The sequence below is a fragment of the Conger conger genome, chromosome 15, assembly GCF_963514075.1.
Source record: "Conger conger chromosome 15, fConCon1.1, whole genome shotgun sequence".
In the NCBI taxonomy this organism is placed as follows: Eukaryota; Metazoa; Chordata; class Actinopteri; order Anguilliformes; family Congridae; genus Conger; species Conger conger.
The window spans coordinates 13924023-13937885 of record NC_083774.1 but is presented as its reverse complement, the minus strand read 5'-3'; the positions used below and the strand labels follow the sequence as shown (position 1 = coordinate 13937885).

General features: G+C 41.9%; 1 protein-coding gene across 1 annotated transcript in view; it reads left to right on the top strand.

Moving 5' to 3' along the window:
* Positions 1-6303, top strand: part of cd276 (CD276 molecule) — a 59587-nt gene extending 53284 nt beyond the window's left edge. The window contains exon 8 of the mRNA XM_061222190.1: positions 5449-6303. The gene's annotated coding sequence lies outside the window, so the exon portion shown is untranslated. The remainder of the gene's footprint in view (positions 1-5448) is intronic.
* The last annotated feature ends 7560 nt before the right edge of the window (positions 6304-13863 follow it).

The following is a 13863-nucleotide window of genomic DNA, read 5'->3' as shown; positions in this document are numbered from 1 at the left end:
TTTGGCGTGGGCTGTCGTTATTCTCGGTTTGATAACGTTACAAATTTCAGCCTTATGTTGAAAAGGCGTTAAATGCGTCCGGGAATGTGCTGTGTCTGATGGTGAATAATCGGGCCGAAGGGAGATTGATATAGCAGGAACACCCGGGTAGGCGAGAAGCCTTGTGTTCACAGTGTTAGTCCTTTTTCAGAGATAGAGAAAAGGACACTGAATAATAACCATGTAACTATTAACACATTTCATATTAATACTTTGAAAAAGAAACTATGCCATTATACAGTGTGCAGAGTAGCCTGGCATTTGATTTTGGCTTTCACATTAAGCTGTGAATTATCTCGCTGCTTTCCGGATAAGCAAATGAACTACACTTATACAGTAACAGGAAAATAATGAAGGATATTTTCAGTGATAGAAAAGAGTAGTAAGGGGGTAGTTATCTTTAAATGGGCCCTAGGTTGACTCCCTTTCCTCCACCAGAGATGATATTAATACTGCTCAATTGACAGGCCCTGCAGGTACAATTACTGGCAGATAGTGCATCGCCCCCCCCCCCCCCTTGAGCAGAGCATTCAAATAACTTTAATTGAATCTGCCCCCTTCCACTCCTTGCATAACTCTACTGCCACACTCAAAAATATCTCCCTCATTGTGAGTCCGTGTCTGTTTTGGCCAAGAGGCTCACTTTGTGGTTTTTTTTAAGGAACTGTCTCAGAAGAGAAACAGTTTAAGAATGAGAAAAATGGGGAAAAAAAGAGGGATAAAGAAAGGAGACCAACACTGAGAACTATTCAGGGCCTGTCTTTATTGAGAGAGCAGTGATTTTAGATCCTATAGCAGTGTGCAGTGTGTCTCTGCAGCTGACGATGCACTGAACGTCACTCCGGATCGATAGGACGGCGATGATATCGCGTCTCATTGTCGAGTGGAGTCGGTCGTCGGATTCCCATTCTGCGCTTTCTCGTCTTATTTCATCGTTCGCGTATTCGCGTTCCTGCTGTAACATGTTTCCAAAAGTCTGAGGGGGAGGCGGCGGTAAAGGCGTTATCTGTAAGAAGGAATCTCTCGCCGGGGAGTCGCAGTAAGAGATGGAGAGAAACGGAACCGCCAATCGATTGTGACTAATGAACACAGCAGGGCCTCTGTCCACTGGCCTTTTCACAAGCACCATGGACCCAGTGCCGGGAGGAGTCCTCTCGCCACGTTCACTTCTGCTCTCCTACTTTGAAGGGGAGAAATAAAAAAGCAACAAAACAACTGCCCCAGGGCTCGATTAACTAGCATAGATTAGGCCTGTAGCGTTGTGGTTAAGGTACATGACTGGGATCCGCAAGGTCGGTGGTTCGATCCCCGGTATAGCCACAATAAGATCCGCACAGCCGTTGGGCCCTTGAGCAAGGCCCTTAACCCTGCATTGCTCCAGGGGAGGACGGTCTCCTGCTTTGTCTAAATTGACTGTAAGTCGCTTTGGATAAAAGCGTCAGTCAAATGACATGTAAATGCATGATGAGGCTGAATCTGCTGGATAGGACGCGGGGTGAGATCTCCAGGGCTGCATAGGGGGCATGTTTTGGGGCGTCTCAGGTGATGGACGAGCCCTGGAAGAGGCTTATTGCTCCATCATTGTGACATTGACTCCGGCGGATACAGTCAACACGAGCTCCAGCCTTTTGGTGCTGTCTGTCAGCGGCGTTTAATATTCAGGCCCCGGCTCCCCTGAATGTCTTGAGTGCCGAATGAGTCAGCCGAATGGCAAATTGATGGAGACAAGGTCCTCCTGCAAATCCATTACTTCCCAGATGGAATGCCCGGTTGTCTCTCTTATCAGATATTTAATATCGGAATTTATTGTCAGGAGCAGTTGCTTTGCGGGGACTCTTAGCGACGTTTTTTTTCCCCGAGTTTGAAATATGAGCAGATGCAGATAAGCTCACCATCTTCTCTCTCATCTGGAGCCTTTTGTGAATATTTACCCAACACATTACTGTAAATATGAGAGTGGATTATGTTCATACGTACGTTCCGAGTCACTCTCGTTCAAAGCAGAGGTATGCCGTTCGGCACTGGCAGCCTAATGTCTACGTGGAAAATTAATTAAAGCAATGTGTATCTAACATGGCGGCATTCAGGCTCTTAGAGTCGGAGCAGAACTGAAGTAATCTGGCCCTCAAGGTCAGTAATACTACTTGTCCAATAATGCATAATAATAATTGTCCCTTTCCTTTCTGTTCCCTCTGTAATGCATCTTTGTGACAGTGTATCTGTAAATGGTATGAAAATAGAATAATATTACAAAAAATATAATATAAATGAAAAATACATTGAATTGAGTCAAATCTCCTGCATCAGGTTTAAATCAGTTCCTCATTAGAGAACGAGCGGTAATAATTGGCCTGAGGTGTAAATTGTAATGGTAAATGGCATTTATATAGCGCCTATCCAAAGCGCTGTACAAATGATGCTTCTCATCAATTGTACATACACAGACTCACACACCAACGGTGATTGGCTGCCATGCAAGGAGCAATTGGGGGTTAGGTGTCTTGCTCAGGGACACTTTAGCTCACCCAGGGCGGGATCGGACCAGCAACCCTCCGACTGCCAGACGACTGCTCTTACCTCCTGAGCCAATGTCCCCCCGAAGGCCTCGAAAGGTCTAGATTTGAGTATCCTCACTTTACAGTGTCGACCTTTCAGAAGTTCCTTTGGCTTTCCATTCGATATTCCTTGAAAATGCACATCCCAGAACTAAAAGGGTGTAACTAAAAGGGTGTGACGGAAAGTTTTTGACAAATTCTCTCAATACTTGAAAGGGCATTCCATAACTGATCAAATCGCAGTGTAAGAGAATCGGAGCAACGCACATGCATATTTGAAAATAATCTCTCTGCAGTATTACTGTGTATCCTTCTATAATAATCAGAATAGGAGACTGTAAGCCTTCCCTGAATGTAGGAATACCATCAGAATCAAGAATCCCTTGAGGATTTACCCACAATGCACTACTTCTCAACTTTTTATCATTACTTTGTGTTATTATTGCAGTTCACATTTCTAAAAATTCAAAAACGTGTTGACGTGCTCTAAATTAAATTATTAGCATTTCTTTAGCTGTGGGTAATTTCTTTGCTGATTTCAGATCTTTTTTAATTAATTGACCACCCACGGTCCACTAATCCCCTTCAGAGATGAGGAAAAGAGCAGTAATGCAGTTTGTGTCCATGTATGTGTGTATGTATATGTATTTATTTGTACAGTATGTGTGCATTTTCATTTCTTCTCCAACTGTCAATGCCTTAGGAGGATGCGTACTGCTGCTCTGTCACCTTCTCTGAAATTCAGCCAGCAAGCTGCTGTTGGGACTGATGGCCTGGATTCAGTTCTACTTGAGGCAGGCAGCAAGCTCTAGGTAGCTTCCACTGAGATGCATAGTCAGGGTAGGCTAGGTACGCACAGGACATCTCTGCCTTTACTGAAACGTGTGACTTAATTTGAATTGGCAGAAAACATTAACCCCATTAGGGTTGGGTTTTTTTGCATTCAATCCTTTCTCTGGGGTTCATACTACAACAAAATAAAGTCATATCAGTGTCCTTTTCACGACAAGGATTGAATGGACCAAATGCATATTAGTTTCTCATTCTAAAAATGTGCCAACTCACAGAAACGTCAATAGAATGTCCCTCGTTTACTTAGAATTTCTGTGGTGTAATTATCATTGTTGTGTGTTTCGCCTGAATACTTCTACATAGAAATGTGTTATCTGCGTTTTCAGGCTCTCTAGAACCCAATGAGCCCAAGTACGATTACCTTTGATCAGGATTGATAATGTAGTTGCGGAGAAAATGAGTTACCCCCATCCGTGTTCAAGAAAATTAAGTTCATGAATGCTCATTTGTGGTGATATTGTCCACAAATTTGAAAGAGGATTTGTCCAGTGTTGTGTGGCCCCATTTTGTGCACCAGCCACAGCCACAGCTACAATAATCTGTATCCAGTCAAAAACAGAAAATCTTTTCAGAGGGTAAAAAAAAGCTTCCACTTTCACTATGTTCGAGCTTCTGTAACATTGTTTTAGTAATATTTGGAGTAATTTTGACTCTTGGAAAACAAACCCCAGAATACCTTTCAGATGAGCCCATGATTATGCCTGTAGTCAAAAGGGTTCAAGAATAGTAACCATTTAATTTTGGGTATGTTATGTTTAAGCTTCTGTCAAATAAAGCGACGATACTTAAAGGGTTAAGTATTTTATGTTTGCTGCATATTTCTAGTTCACCATTTGGTGTCCGTCCCCCAAAATCTCTTAGACCTCTTGATTTATTTTAACCATTTGCAGGATATAAAAATGTTATGAAATGTATGGACGTATAGCTTCTATTGGCAAGAAAGGCAAGGTCCCCGAGTTCCCTGAGGAAGACACAGGAGTCCATGCCAGACGTCTTGTTTCACTTCTTTTCCCCTGCCTACGGATCAGCTTGCCTTTGGGGTACACCCCTTGAGAGGGGAGAAAAAGTTTTCAAAGAGGAGAATGAAATATTACACGTTTGCTTCAGTGTAGAAATCTGAAGACATTGGTATGTTGTTGATTTACAGTTGTTTTCCGTGAAAAATGTTTGCCATCAATCAGCAGGTTTGGACTGAAATGGGTTGGAGGTATTGGCTATACAGTAAATTCAGAAAAAAGCCACATGAACAGCTACAAAGAGCCAAAATAATGAGACAAGTGATGATCAGTGTTAACCGTTATTATGCACAAGAGTACAATATCTTCCCAGTCTTTGCAACTAGTGGCAAAGTATTATCTCAAGAAAAGAGACTCCAAGCAAAACCGAGGTACACATGATTGCTCCTAATTATCTATCCAAACTTCCAAGCTCATACGCAGCAATATTGCTTTTTACGTCTTAAATTTAGAAGGGCTTCATGTGTGACATAATTAACTTCCATTTCAAGTTAATTCTCCAACAAGTTTAATGATGCAGGGAGAACTATTTCCTCTGCTGTGTTAGCACTTGTGTAAAGTAGCCTTTGGGGACCTGTTGTTTAAGTACATGAACTGCATTAAAAGTTTTGAAAGTTACCTCCTAATGAAAATAAAATGGAAAGAAATTGCCATGAAGGCGCTCAATTGATGGTCTATAAACAAGTGCTTGTGACAGCATGTTACAAATAATAGCTCTGTGGCATCATGTGTCCAGGTCTCATTGGACATAGCAGAGGCATAATTAGCATTTTAAAATTAATCCAGTGGAGTTTTCAAGATGGGCAGGTAGTCTTATGGGCAGTGCCGTTTCCTTTGTCTCCCCTTGTCTCACTTGCCCGTCAGTGTCAGTTCTCCGTGCCTGTGGTGAAAGCAGATCTTCCACAAACTGAAATATGCTGAGTTTCTGCTCTGGGCGTTGTGTACCTTCCATTCACATTTCAGTTTTTTTTTTGTCTCTGTTGCAGATGTGAAGGTCTCGCTGAGAACACCACATGCCACCACGCGAAGAAAAACACCCTGTCTTTTCCCCGTAAGACACTGAGCACAGACTAATGAAGATGAGGAAGACAGTTTTTTTGCGAGTCTGTCATACCCAGCCCAGCAATAAGGCCTTGCCAAACGCATACACTTTACTCCGAGAAAGTGAAGGAATACGGAGAACACCTGATGGAACTAGCAGGCAGTTTCCCCCTTTGGATCTGCACTACCAACTGTCACATATGACTTTGCCAGCAATGGAGGTCTAAAGCAACCTGTGCATGTCAACGTGCTTCTGCTCTTCTGTCTTCACTAACTCCAGGAAGATGGAACTGAGTCGATGTTATGATTAAATGACGCGCATGGTAGGAAACGCATACTCCTCAGTTGCCTGACAGTGTTATTATATTGAATAGTAGTGATATAAATGTTACCTTCATGAACCCTATATGGGTGGAGTTATCAGGTGCTGTCAGTCACTGACCACTTTTGACCAAATCAAAAGCCACTGCTCTCTACGGCAAGATACTTCAGAGCAGTGTGCTGTACTTCAGAACAGCACTTGATAGCTCTGCCCATTTCGGGGCACTTCAAACCTCAATCTCTCACTGATATTCTAAAAGGTTTTTTTGGAGTAAATCAGTTGTAATGCTTTATTTGAGATTCATACAGGTACTGCACTCTATATTCTGTCACAAAACACAAGTCTGTACAAATACAGTTCACTGCCAGGTCTTGTTTGAATGTGTCTAGTTCTGGAAAGTGCTTGTGCCAAATGTCAGAGCCAACCATGAAATAATCCTGTGCATATTTACATTAAAATCCATTCAGAAACTCTTTGATCCATGTTAATCACCCTACTCTTTTCTACAGCCCTGCTCTGCATGCATGAATAACTGATTAGGTTTGGTGGATACATCTGCTGGAAAAACCCATTATATAAGCAATATTCAAATTCATACTTCATATTGACAGATCCATTTTGACCTTTGTGTCGGGGATAAAATCAAATGTTAATAGTTCTACAAATATACAGAGAATCAGAAGAGCTTTACTGTGTTAAATGACATCTATTCTTATAGGTACATTGACGTAGGTGATCCTTTGATTCAGATTGCATGTTTTTGGAATCGGTTGGAAAAATGTATCACTCTTGGCTGACTGTTACCCTGAATTGATTTTTACTGTTGCACAAGCATTGGGTCCCATCATTAATCAGAGGTGCTTGTACTCGGACATTGACGATGAGGCTGATGAATGTCAAGCCAGGTGAAAAGAATAACACAAAAACCTAATTTGTCCCACCTATTTAGGGAACTGCACTTTTTGCCATCAGGATAGTGCTGGCACGAATAAGCCAGGACACTATCACTGACTATGGGCTGTATGACAACCAGAAGTTAATAACATGAAAAGACATTACAGTCAAAGACAATCCATCGGTGGTAGCCCACCATGTAGAAGGCCACAAGCCACAACACATCGGCAAGATCAAAGACAAAAGCTCTAATCAGTATTTGCATTACAAAGCATTTAGCAGATGCTCTTATCCAGAGCGACAAACAACGAAGTGAAGTTATGAACAATTAATGTTCATATACTTTATTTTCTTTCAAATATGCATGCATAAACTGGGACGTTTTACCATTGATAAGAATGCGGCATACTGGGGTAAGAACATGAAGTATAAAGCCAGTGCTTGGAAGTTCATAGTGAAGTTCCGGTATAAGGAGCTGAGGCTTTTGTTTTTCATTCTTTAGTCCATTTCAAACACCTCGTTCACTTTAAAAATACCCCAGTCTCTTTGAGTAATAGACTCTGTCCGCATAGCTCCATGTTACTATTGTGGGGAAAACTATTTGGTGTTTGGCTGGAGCTTATCAAACTGAGCCACGTACATTATGCCCTTTGATCATACACAACAGGAAGCACAGGGTCGTATTGAGGTTTATCGACCACAGGATTATCCCCTGCAAATGTGTCTGTACAATGTGTTCTACGTGTGAAAGGAAGACGGTGATGTAAACGTGGCTTCCGATCAAACGCTTGACCATCCAGTATCATTGTCGGACAGGTTCTCTCCAATGTATTGCTTAATTAGCTACACCAAATGAATTCGACTTCAGAGTTTCCCGCGAGAGGCGTCTATTGTCTACCGTATATATATGGTATTATGGCCAGAGCCGGCACCTCGAAAATGGACAAATCAATCAAACACAAGAGCACCACATACTGGACTCCATAATTCTTGCCATTTCAAATGGAAGTGTCTCCAGTGTTTTAATCTGTAGCATTTTACAGCAATCAAAATATCTTGTTAACCTTAGAACAGAGAGAGGTCTGCTCACTGATTAAGACTAGCAGAAGTCCAGCGTGACATCACACGACAGGAAGGCCTTCCCACTCGCTCTCGGGCTGGGTCAAGATGTCTGACCTGGAGGCGTCTTCTGGAAAATTTGCACGCCTCATCCGACAGCGTGAATGCCGCGTTCTGTGAGAGGAAAACAAGCGAATCGATAAATTCAACTTTGATTTCCAAGGGAGGAGGGTTATGTCTGTGAATGCGCTGTCCATGGGTTAAGTAAAGTGCAATGTATTCCAGTGATGGATGATGAACTACAGTCTAGGCACGCTTCAGGGTTCACAAAAATTCAGGGGAAAAAATAGGTTGCAGAAAGTGTTCTGGGGAGTCAATTCCTTGCACAGGGCTGATTTGGTGGCTGACTATCTCAGAAAGCTGTGGAAGAAATGCAGGAAAGGAAGGTATTTTACTCTACCTCTCATCCTGCCTTTGTTATTTTGTTTTCATTGTTTAATCAAAAAGGCCTTGAGGTGCTAGCACGTCTTGCTACTGTGATAGGCGTGTTCAGTTTATGTGTTGTGCAAAGGAATTGAAACCTCAACTTCACTGCGAAACCCAATGACGTGTTATTCAGCAAATTGGGCTCGGAACTATAGACTAGAGGATAGAGGATTTGAATCCAGATTGACCAGGAATTACATGATTTTCCTTAGTCACCATGTAAACAAATACAAAATCCTGCTTTATCTGAGACTGGCTCAGTGATCATGACAGGCCACAGTGTCTACGGTTTCTTTCCAACTTATATTCGGCAACCATTTTAGTCTGGAGATAGCAGGTGAGGTGCATTAACAGTGAAATCATCTGTCAGCTTTAGTTTAACAGCTGAGTAATAATGGTTCTCTGAGATCAGGGTTGGTCTTTCCTGTGCTAGATGAATGGTTACACAATGTAAAGAATGTTATCACTATCAATTGACATGGAATGGATTTTTCTGTTTTTGCATCTGAGAGTAAAGAACATTTAAGGCAAGTTTGCTTGACTTTCTCGCAGAGCACGGGTGGGCAATTCCAGTCCTGGAGGGCCAGGTTTTTGTTTCCACCAATTACTCTGGCCAAATGAGCTAATTGGCCATATATACCAATACCAGTTCACTGAGATTATATGGCAGTCAAACCATATCATACAGGGACACAAGAACAGTCTTTGACTGGCATTCATGCATTCATCAAGAAATGTAGCTAAAATGTCAGATGGCATGTTCGAGCCAATTAAGTAATTAAGACCAACAGTTGGCATGAAAACCAGAAACAGATACGGCCCACATTGCCCACCTCTGTCCTAGAGGAAGAATTATTGTCTGGAATTATTCTTCCACCATATGACTCGATTTCGTAGGTGATATTATACTTAACAAAAGATGGATTTACTCCATCTTCACCAGGGAATGAATACCTGCTATGCCTTTCAAACTGCATGGAGCAAATTTGCCGTTTACCCTCTCTTCCAAGGCATATACATTTTTATATTCAACTCCATTTTCATCTCAATCAGCTCTCAAAGTGCATTGCTCCCAACTGCACACCCTTTTTTTTAAATAATGCAGAAAAGTCTATACCTTTTCAAGACTCTACAGAGACAAATGTAGAAGCAGCCATACAGTGACCTTTCTCAGATATGCAGCTATACAAGAACACATCTTTTCCTCTTGGTCTTTGTCTCTGCTTTGTGAATGCATTTATGGTTTGATGTAACCGCATTGTGAGGAGCTCTCCTGGGGAATTCCCTTGAACTGATTTAAAATGTCAGTCATGTTCCAAGGTCTGCAGGCAAAGCTCATTGCGATAATAATGTTTCTTGTTCTCTGCGCCTCTGAGCAACTTAAACTGTGCATCTTGCATGCGCACGTGCCCTGCGTCTTCCCACCACATGAATGTTTTCCTCTTATGCGACTATCATCACTCATTCTATTCTCCGCTTCATCTGTTACCCCCTCTTGTTTGTTTAATAGCCATCGGTTGCACAGAGGAATTACGTGCATCTCATGTCTTACAATGTAGGAGCTTCTCTATATCAGCATAAATTATCCAGTACTGCTGATGGCCATGTAACATTACGTCTATTTGCAGGACTCAGTGTCCTAATCACAGTGAAATGTGTGCGAGCATACACTCAGTGTGCACTTTATTAGGTATTTCTTATTTTTTTTTACTTCTGCTGCTGTAGCCTATCCACTTAAACGTGTTGTGTGTTCAGAGATGCTCTTCTGCATACCACTGTTGTAATGTGTGGTTATTTGTGTTACTGTCAGATTTGACCTGTCTGGACTATGGTAACAACTGGCTTTTGCCTGTAGAACTACTGTTGTGCGTGAAAATTCCAGGAGCTCAGCAGTTTCTGAGATACTCAAATCACCCTGTCCGGCACCAACGACCAACAATCATTCCACAGTCAAAGTCACATTTCTTCCCCATTCTGACATTTAGTCTGAATAACAGCTGAACCTCTTGACCACATCGGCGTGCTTTTATGCATTTAGTTGCTGCCACATGATTGGCTGATGAACTATTTGCATTAACAAGATGGTGCATAGGTCTACCTAAGAAATTGCACACTGAGTGTATACATTTACACACGTGTGGGAAAAATGCCATAAAATCAACTATGATGGATTTGGGCTATGAGGCCAGTTTTCTCTTTGATGGCTTGTGTTCTCTTTGTTGCTGCCTACCTACAAAGGAGAAGGAAAATAAGAAAGTTTTTAAACTGAGCAAATGGGTTTTCGAATGACCATCTTAAGAACTCTGGATCAATTGCACTCCGGAATTAAGGGTGAGCACTTGGCACACTGGGGTGCAGTGCATTTAAAACCCCAGAATGACTTCCCGCCGCACTCTGCACTGGACTGTTCTCTCTGAACAAATGTCAAGATCGAAAGCACAGAGGGAAGCCTTTGCTTGGCCATTCATGCTGTGCTGTTGTTGCTAAGATGTAATGTCATCGTTTAATTTTATGCACCAATTTAGCTGAGTCCTACAGTACATGCGTTTATGCCACCAGGAAGATGTTTAAATGTCTTTTTTCTTTCCCCCAGAAATGCCGCAAGTCCCTTTTCCTTTGTAAAATCGGAGGTAACTGTATGCTTGTTAAGAGAGACATGACAGTGTAATACAATGTGCTCGGTGTCCAGGAAAACAGTGAGCTTTTATTACCATCGACTCCCTTTGTAGTATTTCAGGGAATGAGCTTTTGGCCTGGAGTACACCTCACATATTTCACAAAATGAGAAATAAGTGTGGAGATAAGAATCCAATTTCAAAGCAGTTTAATGTTTTGTGAAGAAAGAGAATGCATAAGGTCACGAAGAAGGCTGGGCCAGCAAGTTGGTCACGGCTCTATTGTTGGCTGAAGCCAAGCTCATACTAACAAACTGGTGTGCAGTGCAATACGCTTATACGCATGTAAAGCAGAGCATACAACTGGTACCCTACTTGCTCTGAGAAAGGTCATAAAAGGGTTGATATGAATATCAGAGAGAATGCAGAATAAAGCCGATTGGTAATAATATCAGATATGAGAAAATCATAGGGTTCATTTTATTGCTTTTGTTTCCCCTCTCCTTCAATGGTTCACCATAGCCTTGCCTAATTAAAGTGTTCCGCTCCGTCGTACCACAGACTGGTCCAAAGAAAGCTGAAAAGTTCTACCATCTCTAGCACATTCTGTGCAATTACTACTGTTTACAGTGCAGTCCAGTCTTATTCAGACTTATTGAAGTCATAACTCGTGTAATTTAAAGTTCATTGTCCTCCGTCCTAAATGCAGATTAATTATTTGTCAAATGTCAAAAGCAGTGGAGGGGAGGGTCAAAGTTCACAGAAATTACCACAGAGCTGTCAAACCTCAGAGCCGCGTTAAGCGCCATCCCACACTCAAGCTTTTGTTCTCATTTTCTTCTTATTTCTTTCAATATAATCTTTCCCGACTCGAGTTGAATGGGCAATTTCATAGGAAAACGGCATGTTCATTCAGAGATAGATGAAAGCCTGTGTATTTCTATAGCATAAGTGACCGAATGAACTGACAAATGGAGAACTATGCTAATTTATATCGCCGGAATGATCACAGTTCTCTCTCCCTCAGTAGTTACACCTGATATGAGGGTTGGTTTCATATGTGAATGAATTACAGTCCTGCAGGGATGGAGTATAGTATTTGTTGAGTTTATTTTAATATACCAGGCCATTCATATTCATATTATGATGCATCACTGGAGCCTGTAGTTAAGTATTTAGCTGGATTATTTTGTGCGAGACTAAAAGGCTAAAGTGCAGAATTTTATTACGTTATATATTTTTCGCTGTGTCAGTGCTTCTTACTTCTATTAAGTGCACTGGAAATAACCAGCAAACAAAGGCAAAATTCATGTTCAGCATGAATGCCCATATGCAAAGGAGCCCTTTCCTGTTTTGCACAGAGGAGAGAAAAAAGAAATGGCTTCCCTGAATACATCTACCTACATTCGTATCGCTCTGAATCAGATTATTGCATTCTGATGGTTATTTGTCATTTCAGCCTTTTATTAAAGAGATTGCATCCATGTTTCTTTTCTTGTGATATCATCATATTTACAGCCCATAATATGATTGGTGTCGTGATGTATCAGTAGGAACCACTCTGTGGACAGAATCATAATTTAATATCCAGAGCACTGCACTCATATATATTGCTTTTTCATTAAAATTCCCTATTATTGCCAATAGTATTGGAATCCACTGAAGCAATGGCACATACAACAATGAAGGGGATACAATTATTCAAAGGTCCAAAAATGCTCTGGTTATTTAATCAAATGAAATTCTGTTTTGGTGTTCACACTGTTTCATCGTTTAATCATTTTCTTCAACAAAACTAAACAAGCATTGTCACAGAAAGTGGTAGCTGTTAGAGAACCGGTCAGGAATACTCGCAGACACCAATAAATAACAGGCTTTAATCAGAGTTCCACAGAAACAGGTCAATGCAGGCCAATCAGGGCAATACAGGCAAGGCAGTTTGTGCAGGCAAATGGTCAGAGTCAAAGCAACCAGAGCAAGAGGAGAAGGCAGGAGAAGGCAGGGCGAAGTCCAAAAACATGCAGAGGTGGAGAACAGGACGACTGAAGGGCAGGAGACTGGCAAAGGAAGCAGGAGGGCTGGAGCAGGGCTTGGACAACAACAGGTAAGGCAGACAGGAGAACTGGACGAACACAGGACCCGGAAACAGTAACTTGGAAAACGGGTAAGGAGCAGGCAGGAATAACGCTGGAAATTAATGGACACAAGCACGAATGCAGGGCACTAGACAATCTGGCACAGAACAGAGAAATAGGTAGGCTTAAATGCAACACCAATGATGAGACAACGAGAAACAGGTGAGGTGATTACAACAGAGGAAACGCATATCAGGTGCGGGGGGCGTGGACAAGTAATTGGGAGAAAGGGAAAACACAAAACAAAGCATTGACAGAATACATATAAATGGAGTGAATACACAGAAACAAACTATGAGGCAGAAACAGGAGATGTGACAGGCACTAACTGCGGCCAGAGGTCATGGAGGATAGCACAAGCATAGCCCACACTTACCTGATGGGTGAGGCGGTTATGGGTCAAAGATGAAGTATTTTTTATCGTCAACAGTCATACAGCTACTGCTGGGACAATTAGTAACATATTTTCTCACTGAGCCAAATGAGACACTGGTTTGTTATGGAATAAAGCATCAGTGTGTAACAGATAGCAACACGTGCTCATGTTGCCAAAAGATTGAATGTCCTTTTTGTTGACTATCCTGGAATGGGTGAAATGTTGACATTAGACAATGCGTAATGGGATGTCTAAGTAACCACATAGCTGTGTCATTTTCATGCTGTGGAGGCATGTTTCCAGTGCATGTCTTGCATATGACATTCAACCCATTTTAACTACTCAATATTTTACCAAAGCAGTTTTTGCTAAGAGCCATTTCTCAAGGGTACAACAGCTGTGTCCCACCAGGGGGTTTCACCAGGGGCCTTGTCATTCCCAAGCTGCTCCACCACGCTGCTGCAGTGGCCCGT